We start from the raw sequence: 8,315 nt of genomic DNA on the forward strand, positions 1-8,315 counted from the left end.
ATAATAATAATAATAATAATAATAATAATAATAATCATCAAGAATATGAACAACCAAGAACACTTAGGCACCATATGAATCCAATAAGAACTAGTACACCATCTTGTTTAGTTTTTCCTCCTGATGCATCTAATTTCAATTTTAAGCCACAAGTCATTCAAATTTTACCAAATTTTCATGGCTTAGATTCTGAAAATTCATATTTGCATTTAAGAGAATTTGAGGAGGTTTGCAACACTTATAATGATCAAAATTGTAGCATGGATACTGTTCGATTAAAGCTTTTTCCTTTTTCCTTAAAAGATAAAGCTAAAACATGGTTACAAAATTTGAGATCAAGTTCAATAAGATCATGGGAAGAAATGCAACAACAATTTCTAAAAAAGTTTTTTCCTTCCCATAGAACAAACTCTTTTAAAAGACAAATTACAACTTTTTCTCAAAAACAAGGGGAAACATTTTATCAATGTTGGGATAGATATAAAGAGTTACTTAATACATGCCCACATCATGGTTTTGAAATATGGAGGATAGTTTCTCACTTTTATGAAGGTTTAATACCTAAAGATAGGCAAATGATAGAATTCATGTGTAATGGAACTTTTGAAGATAAAAACCTAAATGAAGCTATAGAATATTTGGAGTCATTAGCAAAAAATGCTCAAAATTGGGATAATATAGGCTCAATTTAACCACCAAGTAAAACCAATAATTCAACAAATGGGGGTGGTATTTATCATCTTAAAGATGATGTAGATGTTCAAGCTAAACTTGCATCTTTAGCAAGAAAAATCGAGTCATTAGAAATAAAAAAGAGTGATCAATTAAAAAGTGTTCAAGAAATTGTTTGTCATATATGTGACACACATGATCATCTTACAAAAAATTGTCCTACTTTGCCTTCATTTAAAGAATGTCTCCATGAACAAGCCAATTATGTTAACAATTTTAAAAAACCAACATTAGATCCTTTTTCACAAACATATAATCCTGGTTGGAGAAATCATCCTAATTTTAGTTAGAGGAACGATAATAATGCACAACCTTCACAACAACCTTTTCACAATAACCAAAGTCATCAAGGTTATGCTCCTTATATCCCACCTCCAAGAAAACATTTTGAAGATGAAATTCATGCATACATTCAAAAGCAAGAGTCTATCAATATTCAAAACATTCAATCTATGAATGATTTGAAAGAAACTCTTGCGAAATTTGCATTTGCACTTAATATTCATGAAAAAGGAAAATTTCTATCTCAACCACAACCTAATCCTAAAAATCAAAATCAAGAAAAATTTGATCAAGTAAAATCTGTTATTACTCTTAGAAGTGGTAAAATAGTTAATGATCCATATAGTGATGAAAACAAAGATCAGTCAAACTCAAAGAGTAAGGATGAAAATCTTGATACTTTCGAGAAAGATGATACTTTGAGTCCTAAGATTAAGAAAGTTGATAATAAATTATCTGAAATAATATGTGAGTCAAATAAACATGTTCCTTTCCCTCATGCATTAGTTAATAATAAAAAACAAAAAAATGATTCTGATATTTATGAAGTTTTTAAACAAGTAAAAATAAATATTCCATTATTAGATGCTATTAAACAAGTGCCTTCTTATGCAAAGTTTTTAAAAGATTTATGTACTGTGAAAAGACAATTGCATGTAAAGCATTCTTAACGGAGCAAGTAAGCTCTATTATTCAAAATAATTCTACCTTGAAATATAAAGATCCCGGTTGTCCAACAATTTCATTTATTATTGGAAAAAATAAAATTAAAAAAGCTTTGTTAGATTTGGGAGCAAGTGTGAATTTAATTCCTTATTCAGTTTATGAAAAGCTTAAGTTGGGAGATTTAAAACCTACATCTGTTACTCTTTTACTAGCCGATAGGTCAATCAAAATACCTAGAGGTATTGTAGAAGATGTATTAGTTCAAGTTGATAAATTCATATATCCCGTGGATTTTATTGTCTTGGATACACAACCAATAGAAGTACATAACGAAATTCCAGTAATATTGGGACGTCCATTTCTAGCAACTTCAAATGCTTTAATTAATTGTCGAAATGGAATAATGAAATTGTCTTTTGGAAATATGACTTTAGAACTTAATGTGTTCAATTTATGTAAACAACCAAGTATTAATGAAGATGAAGATGATAATGCAATAGAAACAATCGTGGAAGAAAATATACACCAAGAAAACTTAAATCAATAATCTGAAGTTTGTTTAGTGGAAAGTTTTGATTCAAAAAATAAGTGTTTAGACATAGGGAAATAAGAGCAGCTGAGATCTATAGTTACTAGGTCTAGCGGGATTGTTGTAATTAATTTTCCAAGATGTCTTCTGGATGCATTGGACTATTGATGTATTTGATTTGATACGATCAAGTCAAGAATTAGCTAGATTATATTGGCTCAGATACTTCGCAAAATTTGGGATGAACTAGTTTGTTCATCTAGTAAAGCCAGTCAAGATTCAGTATGAACCTGAAGGGTTCAGGAAATCAAGAATTGTGGACAATGACGTTGTCATATGTGATTAGTGATATGATGAAGTATTAGTAGGAGAATCCTTTTGGTACAAGTACTTGAGTACTCGATTTTGGGTATAAGGATATAAGCTCTTGTGTATCAGTATGTCTTCTCGTACTTGGTGTGTCAACAGATTAAGGCAGAATATCGACAACTTGGAGGATTGATTCACAGTTTACCGATTTCTGAGTGGAAATGGGGTCTTCACGATAGACCTTGTGACCCATTTGCTGGTATTCTCGAGTAATTGTGATTCTATCAGGATTGTGGTGAATTGACTCATCAAGGCAGCACATTTATTTTCGTATAACTGAGTTTCATTTTTTTTTTACTAAAGTGATTGATTGCACATTCAGTAGATTGTGTATTTTCTTAGCACGACAATAAGCATTTTTGGTAATAAAGATCCAAGATTTATTCACAGATTCTGGGGGAGATTTCAGTATGCTTTAAGTACTTCACTGATTTGAGTACAGTTACCACACAGAGACTAATGGGCAATCAGAGCGCACTATCCGTATTCTTGAGAATATGTTGTAAGCTTGCGCTATGGAATTTAGTCCAGCTTGGAAAAGTTAATTGCTACTAATTGAATTCGCATACAACATCTTCAGTTAATTATTGCATGTGCTATTTAAACGTTGGTTAGGTAGTGGATCCGGGTTGGGTCGCTACATTTATTGGTATCAGAGCACATTGCATTTGGGAATTGGTAAAGCGGATTGAAATGATTATCTGTTATCCTTTGACAGATGGCAGACTACGAAGAAAGCCATGACAGCGGAGGTGGATGTTGGGATGGTAGAGATGGTCGTAGACACCGTCGAGGGCACTGCAAGGAGCGGAGGCGATTTAGTATGCACAGATTTCTACAGATGAGTCCTAGTCCATTTTTAGGTAACGAGAATCCAGAGGTTGCCAAGGATTGGCTAGAGCGGATGGAGAACTGCTTCAGAGAGTTCCGTTGCACTGAGGAAGAGAAGATTGAGACATTGGGTTTTCTTCTAGAGGGTCGAGCATGAAAGTGGTGGAGATCTACTTCTGCACCATTTATAGCAGCAAGAGAAGTAGCTACTTGGGCTGAGTTTCGTACTTCTTTCGAGAGGTTGTATTTTCCTCCAGCCCTTCGTCAGGAAAAAGCCTGTGAGTTACTGAGTTTGCGGCAGGGGACGATGTCTATAGAGGAGTACCAGCAGAAGTTTTTCGAGCTTCTACCCTATTGCCCTCATATTGCTGCCAGTTCTGAGTTCAAAAATGATGATTTCCTTCAGGGTCCAAACCCTGAAATTCATCAGCTGGTGGCTGTTGGGAGCGACATGACCTAGGAGGTTTTAGTGGACCGTTTTCACCAGGCAGAGGAAAATATCTGGAGGAATAGGGCTTTGCTTTCTTCCAGGTCGACTAGTTCGTTGGGTCCGCATGCTCAGTCTTTCAAGAAACAGGATGACACTTCTTGTAGTGACCCTACCCGGATCCACTAGCTAATCAGAGTTAAGAGCATAATTAAACATGCATTAAATAAATTGCTGCGGAAGACTTAAATAAAAATAGACCGGCAGAATACAACCGGTTAAACCAATTTGATTATACAACCCAATCGAATAAATAAACCCTAAAGTCAAAACCTACAGCTAATCTTGCTGTCTTCACTGGTCACTGGCTACTCCAAGCTCCTGGTGCTCAATCCTGCACCTACACTTGCCCCGCCGAATTGGGGTGTCCAGATATACAGAAAAGACTGAACGTGAGCTCTAAGCTCAATACGAAAGCACTGGGTAAAACATACAAATATGATGCATGCAAATGATAGGGTATCCATATCTAGGATAACTGTATATCACTGCTCAGTAATGGCACCTAGGACATGAGTGGTACAACCCGGGGAGCAAACCCTGTCGACACTGCTCATTCCTATAGGACGTGGACTGTGTCCCCAGATGCTAACTACCCAAGACCCGTCAGTCACTGGGCACTAGACATCAACCGTCCAGACAGGGCTGAGCGGCCCTACGTGGCTTATCTCACAAGATGGATATGCACAATATGATATGCACATGCTGCATAATAAATGGCATACAAATGAAACATATAAGCATGCAAAACCCGCTGGCTATCTCAGTCTGTACTTGCGTACATTATTACAGGCAGTCCTAGCAGTCCCACTCTAGGTTCCAAGCCTACATCAGCTCTACAATGCAAATACCCATGCATCATTCATTAAGCTCTAAAAGCCTTAACTAAGCTATTGCATACTCCTAAATAATTTAAGGAGACCATAGCTATACCTGCGTCCGTCGTCAGCCCGCTGATGGTGACTATCTCGCAACTAGGGGTACACCCCTGCTGCAGCTCCACAGCCTCGAGCACTGCTCCGCTACTATGTCAGACACTGTCCGACTATACTAAAATATGTTCCTTACTCCAACTCTAAAATAAGAGTACCCAAAGCCCTAAAATAGAGCCACGAGGGCGAATGAGAGGAATTCGGTGCGCTTTGAAATGAAGCCCTCGCACCTATATTTATAGACAATGATCGGAAGCTCCGTTCCTGATCGGAAGCTCCGAACATGTAGATCGGAAGCTCCGTTCCTCCGATCGGAAGCTCCGATGCCATGTGTCAAACCCAACCATATGCAACCACACACCTTTCACCGACAGCCGATCGGAAGCTCCGATTGCTGATCGGAAGTTCCGATCTCCATGCTTCCGATATGGTTCCGATTTGGTTCCGATGTCACCAAGATCGGAAGCTCCAATCCTGGATCGGTGGTTCCGATCCCACTCGAGTCTTGGGGCCTTCTAAGCCATTTTCGAGTGTCCTGGATCCATTTATGAACTCCGTTAACCCTTCTGGAATTTCCTTAATCATGTTTTACTTAATCCAAACATGATTACTTGATTAAGTACTCATTAATCATTGATTCAGGATACCGGTCACTACACTTCTTCTTCTTATTCTTCAGGATCTGGCGGAGTGCATCGTTTTGTTAGCCAAAAATTGGATCATTGCCTGCAGTGTAGGCGGAGGCATCTCCCAGGTTAGTGTGCTCGTGTGATTTGTGTCTGCTTTCTTTGTGGAGGTATGGCTCATATGAAGAGGGATTTCCCTAACTTTATGGGAGCAGCGAGTGGTTCAGGGAGTGTTGGTGGTTCTCAGGCCACAGTTCAGCAGCAGCCGCAGTTTCAGCAGCAACGCCAGCCATCGCAGCAGCATCAACAACATTCTCAGACTTCTTCCAGGGGTCATTCATCTTTGCGACCATGTACCCAGGGGTAAGTCTTTGCGTTGAACCAAGAGAAGGCAGAGGCCGAAAGTGATCGTTTGATTGCAGGTACTTTCAGTTTATGTGGTTTTCCTGCATGTGTTCTAATTGATACTTGTGCATCTCACTCGTTCATTTAGGCACGGTTTTCTAAGAGGTATAGACTACCCTATGTTCCTTTAGATTTGTTGCTAGTGGTCTCGACTCCGATGGGTCTGGAGGTTTTAGCAAAGCGTCTAGTAATGGGTTGCGTCTTGGATTTTGAGGGATATCAGTTGAGTGCTAACCTGATGATCTTGGCCATGGATGAATTTGATTGTATCATTGGGATAGACCTTCTGACTACCTACAAGGCTGTAGTGGATTGATATCAGAGGTTTGTCCAGTTCTATCCCGAGGATGGAGAGGCGTGGTACTTTTATGGTAAGGAATCGCGACCCCCGATGCCAGTGGTTTCTGCTTTTAAAGACCGGCGTGCTTTAGAGTCTGGCGGAGAAGGCTACCTTATCTATGCCATCGATGCATCTTTGGAGGTGCTCGACATTCAGGAGATTAGGGTGGTCCGTGAGTTTCCAGATGTGTTTCCGGACAAGATTCCAGGTTTACCACCTATGCGGAAAATTGAGTTTGGCATAGAGTTATTGCCAGGGACAACGCCGATTTACAAAGATCCTTACCAACTAGCTCCTTCTGGGATGAGGGAATTGCAGAAGCAGCTGCAGGACCTTCTTGATAAGGGCTACATTCGACCTAGTGTTTCACCATGGGGAGCCCCAGTGCTATTCGTCAAAAATAAGGATGGTTCGGTGCGTATGTGTATAGATTATCGACAGCTGAATCAAGTTACTGTGAAGAATAAGTATCATCTTCCACGGATAGATAATCTATTTGATCAGTTGCAGGGTACTTCCTTTTATTCGAATATCGATCTGCGATCAGGATACCACCAGTTACGGGTTAGAGATGACGACATCTCTAAGAAAACATTTCGTACGTGTTATGGGCACTACGAGTTTCTAGTGATGCCGTTCGGATTGACAAATGCTCCAGCTGTCTTTATGGATTTGATGAACAGGGTTTTCCTCGATTTCTTGGATAAGTTCGTGGTTGTGTTCATCGATGATATTTTGATGTATTCTTGCAGTATGGACGAGCATGCTTTTCATCTCCATACTGTATTGCAGGTGTTGCGAGAGAAACAGTTGTATGCTAAGCTGAGAAAGCGTGATTTTTGGATTGACCGAGTTGTCTTCCTTGGTCATGTGATTTCACGAGACAATGTTTCAGTTGATCCTAGTAAGATGGAGGCTATTCTGAATTGGTCGTGACCGATGACAGCTTCTGAGATCCGTAGTTTCCTGGGATTGGCATGATACTATCGTAGATTCGTGAAGAACTTTTCTCAAATTGCCAAGCCTTTGACGTAGTTGACGAAGAAATATGTTCCTTTTGTTTGATCGTCAGAGTGCGAGGAGAGTTTTCACGAGTTGCGACCTCGTCTGACGACAGCTCCAGTGTTAGTTTTACCGTCTGGATCAGGTGGTTTTGTGGTTTACACCGATGCTTTTCTCCAGGGACTAGGACGACGAGAGGTTCGAGATCTTCATCGATCATAAGAGCTTGAAGTATCTGTTCACTCTGGCTGAGTTGAACATGAGACAGTGACGATGGATGGATTTGTTGAAAGACTATGATTGAGAAATCAATTACCATCCAGGCTCTTCGAATCCGATTTCCGATGCACTTAGTCTCAAGGTGTATGTGAGTTCCCTTCATACCATCTCAGTTTCACGAGTCGTGGAGGAATGTTGTTACTTAGGGTTTACTTTCCGACACAAGAAGAAACAGCAGGGATTTCGCGTTTCTTCAGTGCTTTCCGAACCAGCTTGTATACTCGGATCAGAGAGGCACATATTTCAAATCCGAAGACTCAGAAGTTAGTTCGATTAGCTCAAGGGGAGAGTACATCTGGTTTCCATATCCAAAATGATTGTCTGTTGTGTCTTTCCGGCCGTGTGGTAGTTCCTGATGATGCCGCACTAAGAGAGGAGATCTTGTCACAAGCTCATCGTAGTAGATTCTCTGTTCACCCAGGCAGTATGAAAATGTACAAGGAACTACATACAATATTTTGGTGGAAAGGAATGAAGCGCAATGTATATTAGTTCGTGTCTCGATGCCTTGTGTGTCAGCAAGTCAAGGCAGAATTCCAACGACATGGCGGTTTGCTCCATAGCTTAGAGATTTCTGAGTGGAAGTGAGAGCATGTGACGATGGATTTTGTCACCCACTTGCCCGTGTATTCCAGGAATTGTGATGTTATATGGGTTGTTGTGGATCGATTGTGAAGTCCGCGCATTTACTGCCATATAACCGAGATTTCACTTTCGATCGGATGGCACATCTGTATTGAAAGAAGTGGTTCGTCTGCATGAGATTCCATTGAGAATTGTGAGCGACAAAGATCGGAGGTTTACCTCTAGATTTTGGGGTAGCTTCCAGTGTGCA

At 39.9% G+C, this 8,315-nt stretch overlaps 1 non-coding gene across 1 annotated transcript; it reads right to left on the reverse strand.

The window, feature by feature from the left end:
* Nucleotides 1–406: 406 nt before the first annotated feature.
* On the reverse strand, nucleotides 407–517 carry LOC140876848 (small nucleolar RNA R71). The gene has a single exon (XR_012149080.1). It is a non-coding gene; the product is annotated as a small nucleolar RNA R71 (small nucleolar RNA).
* Nucleotides 518–8,315: the final 7,798 nt, after the last annotated feature.

The sequence above is a fragment of the Henckelia pumila genome, chromosome 1 (genome assembly GCF_033568475.1).
Source record: "Henckelia pumila isolate YLH828 chromosome 1, ASM3356847v2, whole genome shotgun sequence".
NCBI classification, from domain to species: Eukaryota; Viridiplantae; Streptophyta; class Magnoliopsida; order Lamiales; family Gesneriaceae; genus Henckelia; species Henckelia pumila.